We start from the raw sequence: 17,128 nt of genomic DNA on the forward strand, positions 1-17,128 counted from the left end.
TGTGGAGGCTAAAGACCCAAACCCCAAACCTTGCCTAAACATCCAGTCTCRTTTTCCTTGGTGTAGTTCTTATGTCCTTTAGGAATAATAGAATGGTTATTTTTACTATTTCTGCTCTCCCTTTGCAGTAAGGGTAGAATGTACCTTTCTGCCTTTGTTTTTCTTCCCATATTGATGTTGCAGATGCAGCTGACAGGCTGTTGCTGTCTTAGTAACTTGTTGTGAGAGTTGGTATGTAATACAAACCAGAGACRGAGTTTGGAAAGAGAGGCTGCGTGTTACAATATAAGCAGGGTAGTAAGGACACGTTGTCTTTTGCTTGTATTTCTTCCATAATATCTCTAGAGGAGGAAGGTGGAGTTTTCTGAGAAGGAGGGGCCATATCATGGCAAACATGAACTTCAGTCTCTGCTTGCAGAGATTTTGTAACCATGGAATAAGATTTACAGAGGTATTTAGTTTAAAATGTAGACAATTTAAAGTTTCATCAATTTACACAACTCTGATATTTAAATACTAGTGTTCTCACCATCACTGGTGTGAAAAAAGGAATTTTAATAGTTATTGTAATTTATTTTAGTATGTACTGCTTAGTTTATACTAAAAGTATTAAAACCTATGAAGAAGGAAACATGAATTATACTTCAAAAATATTTTTCATAGATCACAGTATTAGCCTAAAGAAATAGTGATTTTTTTTTAATTTCTTTTCTTTTAAAATTTGTGCTACTTGAGACAAGTGAACACAATTTACAGTGAACCCCAAGCACTTTGGGGACATATTGTTGCTTGAATTAATGACCCCTGGCATCACTGCCTTTTGCTGATTGCTAGTTGCAAGTATGTATTTAAACATACATAAGCTTTTTTTCACTAAAAATGAGTACTTAGAAATGTGACAAATCAAAAGATGTAATTACTTAAAGATGTGTCTACTAAATACAGAAATTATTACAGAGGCAGGAAATCAGTCTGAAATGTGTGTTCTGGAATTGTGAGGTTTCACTGTGCTTCTAAAAGCAGAGTATCATTTCTGATTTTATTTGGAGTGCTCTAATCAGCAGTAAGTAGATATGGAAATGTTATAGCTTGGTAGTGGGCAATATGTTGTTTAGTGACTTTAAGAAATCTAAATGCTGTTCCTTGGGAAGGAAGGAGAGTGCCTTGAGACAGCTATTGTTAAGTACTGGTCAGAATATAAGTTATTAAATGATTGCGAAGAACAGAAAGATAATTTAGTTTCAACTTGAAACTTGTGAATATTTTATAAAAGAAGATAGTTCTGGTGCTTTCAGTTTACTTCGGAGTGAGGAAAAAAAGCTTTTTGAATTTTATTATTTTTATGAAGTAGAATATGGATTAAGTATGGGTGTATACCTAAGAGTTTTTTCTAAAAAGAGAATAGTTACACCCATCCCAAATTCTATTACTAATGAGGTGCACATATACAGTATACAGTCTCCAAATACAAAATAACAGCTCCATTAGTTACCAAAGCTATGTCCTATAAACTTCTGCGTGAGGGAAGTAAACTTTTTTAAAGATTGTCTATGAAGTCAGCCATTGAAGGTACTCTCTGCAATAGTTACACCAGCAGATTCCCCATAATAGAGGTGTAATTTATAGTGGTATTTTTTTTTCTGATTCAGTTTGTCTTTCAAAAACCCTTTTATCTGTGTATCTCAGTCTGCAAAAGGCTTTTGTTGTACATCATCAATTAAGTCTGTGTATGTTAATTTTCTGCCAACATAGCAATCCCAAATAAAGTGTTGGATAGCCAGTTTGAAAGCAGTAAAGATGACTTGAAATATCCATAGGGCTTTGCATTATCCAAATTCTGCAAGGAGAAGGAGGGGACATAGCATAAATTCAAAAATAATTACAATTTATTTTATTTTAAATTGTTTCTAACACTGTATAAGGTGAAATCTACCTTTATGGTAAACATCAGAATGCAAGTTGAATTCATGTAATGTAGTGAAGTAGTTTGAATATAAATGTGGTTATTTAACTGTRCTGTAGAGTTAGAATTTTTTTGTTACAAAATAAAAAGATATTCTACATCAATTTATAATCTTGCATTTATTTAAACTACAAAAGTACTTTCAGATCCTCCCTCTCTCTTCTGAAAGCTGTTTTCTTTGGTCAGGTATTGAATAATTTATATCATGTGAGACTATTGCACATGATGTATTCATCCCTTGTTTAGCTCTTACATTAATGGTTTGGCATGCTGGCTGTACATTGATATGGTAGATGCTTGCCATTTTTTCTGTACCAACTGTTTAAATATATCTTGTGCTTCAGTAACTGCAAATGGGAAATGACTTGAATTATTCTATTTCCCTTTATGTTTTTTATGAGCAGGAAAAGATTCCTTTTTAATATATTTGTATTTGTATTATGGATTAAAGGAGAGCTTTAAAAATGATTCACATGCTAACCTTACATTATGTTCAGCTGAAAATGCATGTTGTATCTAAAAAGTGAAGTTTAGGTGTTAGACAACTATACCTGTCTCTCTCCCTGTTAGCTATAGGCATTGTTCAGGCACAAATTTTTTGTTGCTTTTCACCTGTTGTGCAGATCTTGTGGTTTGATGTGCTGCCATGTAGCAGGTAGTTTGTCACCAGTCGTAAATTAGTTTTGCACTGTAAACTTACAATGGTAAGTAATGTATTTACATTCTCTTTGGAGGTGGAGAAAAGAGGAGACATTGCAATACCAGAAACATTTACTTAACTGTTGATAAAAGTATTCCTCTGAGAGGACAGTTGAGCAGACCAGCAGAAGGATTGCTGCTGTAAAGTATTAGCCCAGGATGGATTGCTTGGAAAATCTTGTAAGCCTGTGGTCACWTAACGCTCTTCTTTTGCTTATTGCTGTTGCACTGTTACAGGGTATGCTAGATCAGCATAAATCAGAAGGCAGTAATGTTTAAATAGCTAAAATGAAGTAAATATTAGATTGAACTGATTTTTGTGTGTGTCAGAGGGGTGGGTGCATGTACTAAGACAATTTTATATGTTTTAGGACATACAAGGAAATATTTTTAGTACATTTACCGTTGATCAAATTCTCAAACTAAAGTCGTTAAATTTTCTAAATGAGGCAGCCAATAAAACTTTCATTTCTCTTATCCTCTAGCTGTGGAACATAAATTATTGGCACTGTTAATTATTGGCACTGTTTATTGGTTTTGGGTGCCGTAGAGATTGCTAAAGAAATACATGCTCTCACCTCTTTAGAAATGATCCAGGTTTGCAACTGTCAGAAAGTCATAACTGGGGGGCAGAACAGAGTAATGATCCTTGGACAGGTTTGAGAAACATGGGTTGCTGCAGCTGTTGCTTCATATCCAGTACTTGGTCTCTACCTGGATCCATGTCAGGTGCCAATGTCGGGGACAGTTCTCACAAGCTCTTGAGAAAAAAAATTAAAAAGCAAAAAAACCCAACAAATTTCTCAGATTAGTGAATTGCGGTAACACTTTCACCTCACCCTCAGTCTGTAGAAAATGAGGTAAAACATGTACAGAATCACTTTCATCTAGCGTGRCATAGAGTGAAGCTGCACAGCTGCATTCTTCTTTTAAAGAGAGGCAGTTGCTTCCAGAATAAGTCTGTTAGTCTCTGTATTTAGATACTTCATTTTAAGTGGTCCAAATGATGGCAAATTTTAAAATACACGTGTGTGTGTGTGTGTGTGTGCAGACTCTTTAAAGCATTGATGGTCAGTATCTAGTGTATTTCTATATCTAGTCACACTGTCATGTATAAAAACACTGAAAAAAATTTAGRTAAGTTTAATTTTTGTAATTGATGGGAGAAATTAGCTGAATCATACTTAAGTTTCTTATGTTCAGTCTTTACTGCAGGCTCAGTTTGGTTAAAGGTACTGAAACTCATTTATCTGAATTCTGTCAGTGGAGTAAATAATAAAATAGATTTTTCAGTCTTTTTCCTCTAGTTTTAAAAACAGAAATTTTGTGCCTGTGAAAAAGGGGTTCTTTCATTAAAAGTAGCATGCACTGATGCCATATAGCAGCCCACATAATTTTATAAGGTGATCTAACTACACCACTGAAGGAAAACTTTCCTCTTTTTAAGAATAATTGTTGTATAAAACACTCTGCAGAATTTTAACGGAAAATCTTGTGCTTTAGAGCATTTGAGTACTTTCTTCTTTGGATATTTTAACACCTCAGAACTTAAGAATATATTCTGCAAACCTTCGTGGAGCAGAGCTATTTTGTGGAAAGAGAAGTTTAAATCCTAATGCAGTACTTAGCTGTAATCCCTGTGTATCATTACTGCATTGCCCTGCCCTTTCTTTGGGGGCGAAATGTAGAACATGATTCTAATCCTTTGTAGATGTAGCTAATTTTGCTTTAAACTTGAAAGTGTTAACAGCAACTCGAAAATGTGACAAAGCTCAATTTCATTTCTTGTTTATTGCTTGTTTTCCTATTGGACAATAGAAAGCAGCTCTACCCTGGCAACTAAAGCATGCTATTTGCATAGCCCCCTTTGATTGGCCGGCTTGCTGACTAACTCTTCCAATCAGATGGTGTCGTTTTAGTGGTAGGCTATGCTAATTATCTGCTGTTGCTGGGGTTCAGGGTGGTTTCTGCGTGCAGTTCTGCTGCATTGTGTTGCCTGGTGAGAGGCATTGATAAATGAGTATTTAATGATCTGCAGCAGTTCCCGCTTACTGCGGACAGACACAGATTTTAGAACAGAAGCGGAAATAAGGATTTAATTGCTGTTAAATCTCTCTGTGTGTAGTGTGTATGTGTGAATATATATATATATATGTGTGTGTGTGTGTGTGTGTGTATCTGTATATATGTTCGTGCGTGTATATATACGTGTGTGTGTGTATGAGAACCAGATTAATTAAAAAAATTAATTGGAATAGTTTATAACAGAAAGGGGTGCTGTGTGCATAGAAGAGAACTATTCTCTTTATTTTTTCTATTTTATTTTTATTTAATTTTTAATTTAATTTAATTTTATTTATTTTCTAATTAGAATGCCATATACTGAAATAATCAGATTTAGGCAGCAAACCTGGCTTTAGGAACACCAGTGAAGTCAATTTTGATAYCAGTACTTCCCAAAATGCAGTAATCTCTGTTTCTGAAATAACCATCTGTAGATGGTGTGACTATATAATAATCTATTTCTAGAACACACTCGCCTTAAAAAAGGTGCATTCACATGTCCTTTTTCTTTCTTTCTTTTTTTTTTTTCAACTCAGCTGTAACTGTTGAGTCTGGATTTTTTCTGTTCTATATTTCATTTCTGCCCAAGAATATTGGGAAACTTTTGTTGCTTAAATCTGCCTCTGTTTCCTTTTTGGTACTTTCCAAACCAGCTTTTTCTCCTGTTCAATCATGGATTAGTTTACCTTCTTCAAACCTCTTCTTCCCCCATCCCTCCCTCTGTCGTCTTTAGTTGTCCAAACTGTGGGCTTACCTCACATAAATACTCACGTTCTTTCTGTCCAACTAAGTAAAACTGACTGTAGGGTTAATGAATTATTTAACTGAGTAAATGTTTCATTTTCTACCCCCCCCTTCTTATAGGTAATAATATAGGTCTGCGGTTTGATACCACCTAGCATTTACTAATAATGGTGGAAATTACTTTTAGGAGCATAGTTTTGGTCAAATATAACCCTGGTGTTAACAGGTTTGGAATCCTTTGAGTTCAGTTGGAATTGAAATTCTGGTAAATGGTTAAATTTTATCACTATTTGTTGCCAAATGTTTGGAAAATATCACACAAACTGATTTTGCTTCTCAATTTTTAAAGTCAGGTTAATTGGTACTTTAAATCCGGAAGAACAGATACTATCCTGATATTTTAACACTTACTCTTAGGACTTAACCAATTGTGAGACCGTTGGGTCAGATGAGCGATAGTTGACAACCGTTTATCCAGTTGGGCTCACTGTAAAGTCCAAAGCATACTGCTAAGGGTAGCATGTGATACATCTGATTTTTACTTCGGTGTTTTATTTTTTCAGCTGTTTTGTTAACCCTTATATCAGAAACCTGATAGCAGAGATAAATCTGATTGCTTTTGAATAAAACAAGCATTTTCCTTTAATGGGGAAACTTGATGATTTCCAGTGTATTTCAGAAGCTAAAAAACTAAAATAAATCATAATTTGTGTGTWCTTGAAGAGGAGTTTGCACAAAGCCTTCTGGAATAGAAGCACAGTGTTTCTTTTATAGCACGTTTAATGGAATGACTCCATAAAATCATGTCATTTTAAATTTTATGTCACTGTATTTCTGTTGTCTATATTAYGATGTTACTATGACTGATAAGATCAAAAATATTTTTCTCATTTTCACTTTTGTATTTAATGAATTTGACAGCTTTCTGCAGAAACAGTGTTTCCTGTTCATACTTGTTTTTTTCACAGGTTGCAATGGGAATTAAAGGACAGGTGTGAGTTTTAAACCTAGATTAAATATGCTTCTCTATCTGAACTTAAGCACTTGATTTTAAAACCTTGTTTATGATAATATTCACACTTAATTCTTTGCCTCTCTCTATTATAAGAGCTGTTCTGAACTTTCATCTTCATTATAAAATAGTAGATACCTTTTTCCCCTATCTTTATGTTCACACTTTTTAAATGGCAGGATTTAAATTGAGAAACTTATAAACTGCATAATCTTAGACATAATTGCATAAAATAGTAAAATAAACACAACCATTAAGGAGGAAAGAAAAAAAAATCAGCATACTCATCTTGGTACATTTTCACCAGCACTGATTTCCTCAGAAAAGGAGTAACTTTGTTCTATTCTCTGATCTTCAGCTTATATTCTCCCCTTCTAGTCCAACAAATACTATTAATCTTTATACAATGGTCTTTTGAAGTATTTAATAAACATTTCAAATGTTTTCAGTTTGTAAGCAAATGTTAATACTCCTTTTAAAATAATGTTTATTAAATATTTAATAATTAAGTATTGATTGCTCAGCTATTCTGTTTCACTTATTTCATTTGGCATAACATAAATATTATGTTGGGCTGAATCATCAACCAAATTACTTGAATTAAAGYGGTGTTTCTCAAGCTGCAGGTTTATGACTAAGATTTGGAGGGTATTAAAAGTGGCAGGAAAACTTCAGAAGAATATTAAATATATATTCTAAAAAGATAAAGTTTAAATAAAAAGTACATTGATGAATATGCAGTTAAGCAGTGGAGAATGTTTCTTCTCTAAATATTAGAAAATCRTTTCTTGGAAGATCACATGAAGTCAGTGTGTCAAAAGGGAGCTTATAAAAACAAACTAACCCCYCAACAGTAGAATAAACAAAATCATTGATGTGAAGCTTCTCATTGATTTCATCACGTCAGTATCATTGCCTCTTTACAGGAGGGCAGTCTTAGTTTTTATTACTATTCAGCAGAGCTCACCTAATAAAAACGGCAGGTTCGTAACAAAGGAGGTGGTGCTTAATGCAGCCTGTGAATAAGCTGCAGGGCCCTTTGCCGTGGCATGTTGTAGACGCTGAAAGCTGACGTGCAAAAAGTGATTCAGCAAATCCATAGAATAAGAGGATGCATCAAATACATTACATTAATCACAAAGACTCTGCTGCTTGTAACTCCTGGACTAGAGACTGGAAGACTATGACTGGCATGTACTGCTATAGGCTTGCCCTGTTCTCTTCCSAAGGTATCTGCTGTTGGCCAGTTTCAGAGAAAGGATACTGATTTGGATGGATCTTTGCTTTGATTTACAAAATAATTCCTCTGTTAGTGCCCAATTGCTTGAAAGAGCTGTGCTACTTTTTAATAAATTCTTAGTCCAATAAGAATCAAATCCSCTTTCTTCTTTGGTTTTGCCTGTGAGCAGGAATGAACTTAGCTTTCAGACCTCTCTAATTCAGTTTACTTCTCATAAATACTTGAACCTTAACATCCTATAAAGCTTTTCCTCTGTGGAGCTCTGTAAACCAGAGATCTACTAGCAYGTGTTCCTAGTCTTTGCTGTAGTCTTTCAAATGCTTTATATACAAACTCAAAAATTTAAAATCACGGTACCCTTTGTCCTTATTATGCGTGTCTCTGTTTTTCTGCAGAATGGAAATAAAATCCAGTCTCCTAAGAATATTGCACAAAAATCCGTGTTTTTGARTTACACAGTTACAACCACAATGACTACCATATAGAATATGCATGTCGCTATTAATAATTTTATTTGGAACATAGTCTGAGGAAGTATCAAGGGATATTATRTTGAATACAATGCAAATAATAAGATTTATTGTATAGTTACCTATTTAGTGARTGCTACTTCCATTCTGTGTTTTAAAATAAATAGGGTATTCATGTAACTAGAATGTATCATTATTTATTTACATAGAGGCATTGAATTAAAACTGTGTAAATATTCTGATATTTCCTAACTGCTATGCGCTGTATTCTTCAATTTTAATGCTCTTTCAGCCCCGTGTATACCTAGGTGGAAGTTTCTGGTCTACATGAAGGCCTGTTCACAAGTTAAGTTCTCACTGCTTTGTATAATTGTAGATTTTTGTAGACYTGCTCTTAGAAGGCCTGCTTCTCACGAATAGAAATTTGGAAACACTGTTTTTATGGAGCTTAGAATTTTGACTTTGAAAATTAGAGTAGGTTTCTTGTGGATGTTAGCTATACAGCTGAGAGTTTTAGTATTTTGGCCTTCATTTATAACAAAGTAATTTCACTTTTACAGAATTTTCTTAATTCCAAGATTCTCAAGACTAATGTTTGTATGTTAATGAAATTTAGATTTGTGTAGTGTTGCCGGTGGATTAAATCATAACTTGCTCTGCTGTTTTCCATTTGAAGAGGTTTTATACATATGAATTTTAGAGATGTCTTTCTCACTTGTTGTAGGAGGCTTATAGTAAACAGTGGTACTCTGTCTTTGTAATTGGGATGTATCAGCCAGCTCCTCTGAGGTGGCTGAGGAGAGGTACGTACACACTCTCTCCCTGTCATATGATGTGCCCACTGCATTTCCACAGTGACATGAAAGTACAGACCTCACCACACAAAAGTTATAGAGTACATACATGTAATTCCTGTCCATAGGCCACTTCATGCTGCGTTTCATCCAGGAGAAAGGGTAGCCACGACAGACAYGATGCTTTCAGAGTGATTGATGACACCTACTTTTGGCCTGTCTTTCTCAAGGTTTCTGGCTTTTTTCTCTGCCACATGACCAATGATGTGACAGACTTCATATGTCATGATGTGARGGCCTGCAAGCTGTCAGGAAAGATGGCACCCAGAAGTGATCTTTTCTCACCTGAGCACTTCATCTTCTCCTAGCTTACTCAATTAGGAAAGAGCACAAGCACGACTCTGTGGGCTAGGTGAATTGCCCTGGTGAACAGAACTTGACAATGTGGTTGTTTTTAAGATTAGGATTTACTTTTGCTTTGAGAGAATTTAATATTTTACAATTGTGTACAGGGAAGTTGACTGAATAGTTATTGTAGAATAACTTCTGAAGTAGCTATTCTTAATAATAAAATATGTGCACAGGAGGAACTACTGTGGGATATTTATAACGGAGCTGTTTGTTCTGCAGTAGCTGTTGCAGGTAATTTCCCTTTGTTCACTAGTTCTCTCACAGCTTTCCTCATTCCAGAGCAAGCTGAGTGAAGTCCATGCACCTCCAAATTCTAGCGCAGTCCTCTTAAATATAGCGCACAAGGACAATAGGCAAAACAGTATTTCAGTAGAGCAGTAGTTCACTTAGAGGTCAGGTTGGCATTTGCTTGTTGCTYAAAAGGTGATCGTTTTCAACTCTAAAATACAGCTGCTTGACATTTATTATGCTTAGGCAGATCTAGAGTAGGTCTAACTTCTCTTAAATGTGGGCTCATTTGAATAGAGAGTTTCCAAGACACAGCTGTTGGCCTCTATTGCTCACTGTTCACTGTCTGTTTTAAGATACATTGAAGCAATGCAGAGGTGATTGGGTATTAAAACAGTGCAGAGCTGAGTCCTTTTCTTTTTCCAGACTTGCTTCTTAGAGCTGTGCTCAACACTCACCATAGCAGCTGAGGTGTCATAATGCTTGTTAGTACTGAGAATGTTTCCAAAAATGGATTTTGAAAACTAAGGTTGACTAGGACTCTGAAGAAGGATCAAATTTGAAAAAAAAACAAAAAATAAAAATAAAAAAAAAACAGAAAAAGAAAAAAAGAATCTTACATAAAGGAAGAGGGGCTGTACAGTTCCTCAACTAATACAGGATTTTCTTTGARGAGGCCTTTTGCTGTTTCAACATTCAGTAATTTGAATACATAAAAATAGTGAGAAATTGGGTGCCTTCTTTTGCAGTGGCACTGAGAGGATTGGAAATAGTCTTGAAGCAAGAACCAGCCATATACACAACTAAGAAATGCCATGTTTGGTCTGTAGTATAGGCCCACAAGCTCTTGAACTTTGAGAGTGGGAATGAGAAGAGCTGCTGTGGTRAATGTTATTGATCACACTTCTATTTTCTGGCTGAATTTTCCTGTGTGTTCTCATTCAATGGCAAATGTATCACTGACATGAAATATCTTTGTACTTTGCTGCATACCTTAAAGAGTGGGTAGGAGAAGGAGAATRGGGAAGGAGAGAATAGGCAGAAAGGAGAGGAGGAGAAGACACACTCAAAATATTTAGGGTGTAGACATGGTCAGATCAATGATCTTTATGGGGAAGATGTTGAAGAATAAGAAGTATTAGCATGCAGAGATAAAAGGAGTTGTGCAGAGGAAAGCATTGGTAAGGTTTACACTTCAACACCAGGTAGTGTGACGGAAAAACCCCAAGCAGTGCTACCACTAATTCTAATATAGTCCTGCATTGTTTCTGTCACTTAGATGGCATTATGCCATAGTTTTCCCAGCACTTCAATCTATGGAACTACTACGAAATTCTGCCTCTTCTCTAAGATGAGTCAAACAAATTGGTAGGAAACTGGGGACGATGAGATTATTAGAAAACAGCCAAAACATTCAATGGAAATAGTTACTGCCTGGAAACCAAATGCAGAAGACCTGAATATAGGGGGACCTTAGAAGTTATCATTATTTTAAAGGAAATCAGTTACTCAGTAGGTGAGCAGTGAGTTCTCAAACATAGGTCATGACTGCTTCTGCTTTGAAAAGTAGAAAATAGAATGCTGGTGYGACTTTCACCATTTTCTCTGCTTCATCTTGCAGAACAGTCAATAGTGAAACGTTTTTTGTAAGGGCTTTGCAAAGATTGTGTTACTGGATAGAGTATTCTCCATCTCTTGGTGTCCTGAAATCATGATCAGCTGCTGCACTGGAAGATGCTTTTGTCAATTATGAAGTGCTATGTTTAGTGTAGTAGCAAGCCTGTATAATTCAGATGGTCAGAAAAAATGTCACAGTCACCCTTTCCTTGCTTTTAATTGTTAAATGTGGACAAGTTGCTATGAAGAAATATTAAGGAAATGTCACTTCTTTTTATAGTCTTGTGATTTCAATGTCTGAATTCATCTTCTTTTTCATCCTTCAATATAGGTATACCTAAATAGAATACTTTGGTAGAACTATGACAGTGGCACAAAGAGAGTCACGTACATATCTTGAGAAGTAGATTGTATATTTAATAAGTTGAGGGAACAGAAATGCAAAGAAAGTATCTTATTGCCATGGGAATTTTTAGGTGCAGTCCCAAAAGACAGGAGCTAATCTAACAATTCACAGATTCAAAGACAGAAATCCTGTGACTTGTTTTATGCTGACATTTATGATAATTTTTTTGGTGAACCAATCATCTTGCTGATCTAGAAGGAAAAAAAAATCTTGGGGTTAGGGTGCCTACTGTTTATTTTTTTCTCTCTGGGGTAGTGGGCTGAATTGGGTCATAGAAAGCTGAAATAAGTTCTGGAATTGGCACAGGAGAGGTACAGAAATATGCATAWGGATAAGGGTATGAGGGCACCCTGTTTTCTGGCAGCAAGGTGTTACCTCCCTTCAGCTCTTTACGTAGCCTCTCTCTATCTGATGGTAACTGTCAGAGAAGGCTGCAGATTTTATGGAAGACACCTGGGAAAGAATCACTTTGGTAAAGATGAAATAATGACATGTAGCARGTCTGAGTATATTTATGGAATAGTCTCACTGTGTAAGTGCAGAAGAGGAGTTTCTTTTTGCTGTTCCTGACCTTTTTGATGCTGCTTATTTGTTGTTTGGCATCTATGGGACTATAGGTCTAACATGTTTGTTGTGCTTGGAGTCCAGAGTTGACTGTGGTTCATATTTATTTGCATCTAGCATTGAATGTATTACCTCTTACAGGTTTATGGTTTGTCACACTCCATGTTTGGAAAAGGAAGATGAAATGCTGTGAATTAGTGTAATCTTTTATTAATAAGCGAATTTGATTTGTAATATTTAGGGTTATTTTTTACTCTGTATAAAGTATGTATCATATGTTCTAAGGGTAGCCAAAGAAGTGACTGTGGGAAAGGCTATAGCATGACTTCCAATTTTGTTAGACATCAGACAGTCAACCTGGAAAATAGACCTTACAGTGTTTCAGCTACAGGGAAAACTTCAGTTGAAGTTTTCACCTTCTTAGATACGAAAGTTAAAAGACCACAACACACAGAGTTTAGAAGAGAGGTTTAAATTCCAGTGCTTACTGAACTACTTTGTATAGTTTGTTTTGGAGGTAGTGGTCTATTCTTGGGGTGGCACGCACAGACACCTTGGCTCTTTACGGTCTATTATTGAATATTTGTGCCTTGTTTTGTGTTGAAAGGTGCTCCACTTGATTATGTTATGATACTTTTCGTGGAGGAGGTTCTGTTTAATTGAGTTGTGTAGACTGATGTCAAGATGGAGAGAACTGAATCTAAAATGGCATGAGGTAAAGAGTTGAATTTTGAAACTGCATTGGATTTTTTAAAATTATGCAAAATTGTGTCAGTATTTTTCTTACATTAAAATAACTATACTTCATGTTTAGACTGTCCGATAACTACAAGTATTAGTACTTTTCAAGTATTTTTTTCCACTTTGAGTTATTAATTTACTTCAATTGAAGTACTTCAAATTTAATTGATGCTTCCAAAAAATCATTTAAAACAAACCTGTGTTTCCCATACTTCCCAGAAGTATTTCCCATCCTCACTGAATAAAGAGATGTGTTCTTGAACTTACCCTCCTGCACTATATTCAGGTACTTCTTTAAAGAATTAAACACCACCTTCTTTCTTATGATAGGTTAATCCATTTTTACAGTGTCTATATTTTCAGATAGTTTTGGATTATAAGCCTCTTTTGAGGTTATAGTTTTTTCTCAGTTACCGTATTTATGCTATTGGTCCACTTTTAAATGTTTTTCTGGTTATGRTTGCAGTGGTTACCTCATACAATCGCTTAACATTTTCTTAAGGCCCTTTTTGCTGATACTTTCTGGAGATAGTAAATTTACAAAAAATGAAAAGTAGCTATTCTTATATTTTTTGTTTTCCTAGTATTGTGATGAATTCTAATGGATTATAATGAATTCTGAACAGCTTCACTTCCAAAGAGCTGTAATATTCATGACTATAGGAGAAAATGGTACACCTTTCAAGGCTGAAATGTGCAGTGCCTTCTGTAGCTGCCTTAGGATGAGGTCTGATTTAGTCTTGTCACGAGCAGATACATATTTTTGGCTCTTCAAGTATATATTGTTATCCCATTCCCTGAACTAACACWTCAGGTAAGCCACATTCTTAAGGTAGTTATTCCCACTCCTAATCTGTAATCCCTTCTCGTAATTTACTTGATGCATAGTAATCTTGGCATACTTTTTTTCCTATTGCTTTGTTTCCTTCCCTTGCTGCTTCAGAATGTGTAAKCATTTCAGCATACAGTGATTAGCGAGGAAGACTGATGATTGACTAGACCTTGTTTCTTAGGTTTTTCTCTCCTGTAGAAGTTCAGGATGAGGCCTGTGATGACTTCTGTGGATTCTAGAGCCCTCACTTTGGTTAGTAGATCAGWTAGTTTTCTGAATGTCTGAGCTCTCCAAATGAATTCTTTGGTCACCAGGGGCTTTAGGAACATTCTTCTTTTCTGCAATTTGTGGATGTATGCAAGAGTTCGTATTATCATAGCTGACTGGTTCCTAAAACTGAATGAGTGTTGTTCTATCCAGTTCTTCTCCTCTCTACTTTTTCTAACAGGTTAGTAGATGTTGCTTGGCTCATACCAACAGACCACTCATAATATACTGTTATCAGCTGAACCAGGGTAAGATTGCAGGTATCATGGGCAAAGTCTGAAATGTGGACAAGGTCAGATATTTCATCAAGGATCATATCCTGGACATTATTTTTGTTGATAGGTACGACTGTTTTCAGCAACRGAAGTCTATGAACTCTTGTGTTTCCATTTCACTGACAGTAAGAAATGATAAAGATGGAAATCATTTGGATACTGATCTTTTAGACACAGACTCCAAACAGATAGGAAGCTGCTTGTGAATCACAGGTATTGACACTCCAACAAAGTTGACTTGACTAAGGGAAGTTATTTGTCTAAGTGCAATGCTAAGAGAAGTTTTCTTTGTGATTCCACAATCCAATCTGCTTATTTTAAGTCATGCAGGTCTCTTCTCTAGGATTGTGATGCTAAAATTAAATTGAGTGAGTTGGTCCAGGTGGGCTGCCTCCAGTTTGGAAGACCAAGAAATTTTGCAGCCTCAGCATCTTGCTAGTGGATTCTTCTTAAGAGAGAAAAAATGTGCATGCACCAGAAGTTTAAAGCTGATGCAGAACATCTGCATTACAAGTGTTTTTTTGCGCCTAATTGTATCTCTATTATTTTTTTTTTTTTACTCTGATTTACTTAGGTACTGTTAGCTCTGACCTTTTTTATTTACTTTTACTTTTTTGTCTACTGCATTATTCAGTTTATCACAGGTTTGTTGTGATCTTTTGAGCTGAGTGTCGGAAGATATTATGGAATCAAAATAAAAACTATAACAACATGTTATTGGATTTTTTATATGTATGTGAATTTTCAAGTTTTAAGCAACATAAGAAAACGCAGATTATTGTAGTGAAGTTTATTAAAATACCTAATTKGCTAGATATTTAGTATGCTGTTGGGGAACTGTGGCCAAGGTGTAAAATAAATAAATAAATAAAGGAAATGCCTTTTAAAGTAATAGACTCTAAAATTTATAATAATAATGTATATTTTTAAACTATCTGATATAAATATTGTTTTAACTTTGAATCCAGTCACCATGTTATTATTAAATTAGATTTTTTTCAGGCTAAACAGAAAATTTGCAGAAATTAAGAGTAGAAAGTTGATGTACCAAATCACTTCCTATATACATTGAATTCTTGTTATAGGAGTGTTCAATATGTCTTTAAAAGTAGATTTACACTAAAGATACATCCTTCGTAATTTTTTCTGTGCTTTATACAGGACCAGCCAAACCAAAAACAGATGTGATGCTTAATTATTCTGTTTTCAAAATTATGTAGATGGAAGATTAACTCTGATTCTCTAGCAGAAATGGAGTTTAGGCATTAAGAAAATACACTACTGAGAAAAAAATATATAATTTATGCGTGTTTTTTACAGCTGTAGAAATACATAAAGGAACCATGGTACCTCTGAGACAGATCAACTGATAGAATTTCTGAATATATTTTCCCCTGTATTTAATGTTAACCTGTAAAGTTTATAATAGATAATTTTTAATTTAAAAACAAAGACCACCATCTGTTGCCCATATCATGGGCGGACATAAGATGTTACTTGGATTGAAAACAGAAAAGATGCCAATATTTTTAAAAGTTTACACTCAAATATTTAAATAATACTTTCACTGGATYTTTAAGTTTGGAGGACAGTTTCACTTTCAGAACTTACTAGGACTGAGTTTGGTTTAAAAGAAACAAAGTGTTTTATTATGGACCTTTTACAGAACAATTAGGAGTAATTTTCTGTGCAATATCAAGTCCACTGAGATTATAATGTTTTTAGATCAGGGAATTCTTCATTTCGTTTGTATTTGTACTCTGTAGGATCATCTTAATTCCTGGTTGTGTTACCAGGGCATCACAGTGCACATAAAGAAGAAGTTGCATGTATCATAATTCTTTGAGGACTGGTATTTTTTTTTTTCTTTTTTTGTTTAAGTAAAATGTTATTTACAACAGTTAGTTGTTCTGCTTGGCCCCCTTGTTGGAAATTTTATTTGAGGATTTAATGAATCGTTGTGAAAATAGAGAGGTTCTTATAGTCAACCGTGTTTTTTTTTCTTTTTGAGCAGTTTGTTCTGTTAGTTTTCTAGCAGTAGTGAATTGTAACACTTGAGAAAAATACTAGTGGCCTGTCAGTGGATATTTCACTCTATAATTTYACCCCTTTTAAAGTCTTCTTAAAGCAAGCTCTTTATCAAACATGTATTTTACAAATTATCTGAATTTAAAATTGTGCTTGATTTTACCCCATGCAGTTCTTTGTATCATACTGTCATAATAGGTGCCGAGTCAATGAGACAGTAGAATTTTCAGCATCATTTCAGTTTTTAGTATCATTTCAGTTTTTTTTTTTTTTCATCATATAGGTAGAGAATTGAGCAGTCATTTATTTTTATGGAAATCAAATTGATGCATGGTATTTATCTAAAAAAAATTCAAATACTTATCTGTTTTCTACTGATTATATTTCCTTGCAAAGTTTTGTTTGTAAAGGAAGTGGGAATTTCCATTTCTGTTTAAGGTGGTTTGATTATTTTACATTTTGTTTCCAAATTTAATCTTACCCAATAATTGTGCTTCCATATTTCAGCTTGTGATTCCACATGTATTTCTTCAGTGGCAGTGTTGGCTTCAGTACTTCTGGCTGCTTGTCCCATCCTGTTCTGTCTGTTATATTGTGCCAACATTGCATCCATTTAGAGAATTTCCCCCCTCTGGCATAATCAGCAAAAAGCAGAAGGCAAGAGGACGGATGTTAAATGTGGAACATCCTAAACTTTCATTTGCAAACAAAGAAAACCAATCTGTTTTTTAATTCTGTCCTCCACTGTTAGCTGTGAAGGTACAGGCAGACTG

At 34.9% G+C, this 17,128-nt stretch overlaps 1 protein-coding gene across 2 annotated transcripts in view; it reads left to right on the top strand.

The window, feature by feature from the left end:
- DYRK1A (dual specificity tyrosine phosphorylation regulated kinase 1A) overlaps positions 1 to 17,128 on the top strand; it is a 92,363-nt gene that overhangs the window by 47,222 nt on the left and 28,013 nt on the right. The gene's annotated exons all lie outside the window — the stretch shown is intronic.

This window comes from Rhea americana, unplaced genomic scaffold (genome assembly GCF_003343005.1).
Source record: "Rhea americana isolate MKP2758 unplaced genomic scaffold, rheAme1 scaffold_101, whole genome shotgun sequence".
In the NCBI taxonomy this organism is placed as follows: Eukaryota; Metazoa; Chordata; class Aves; order Rheiformes; family Rheidae; genus Rhea; species Rhea americana.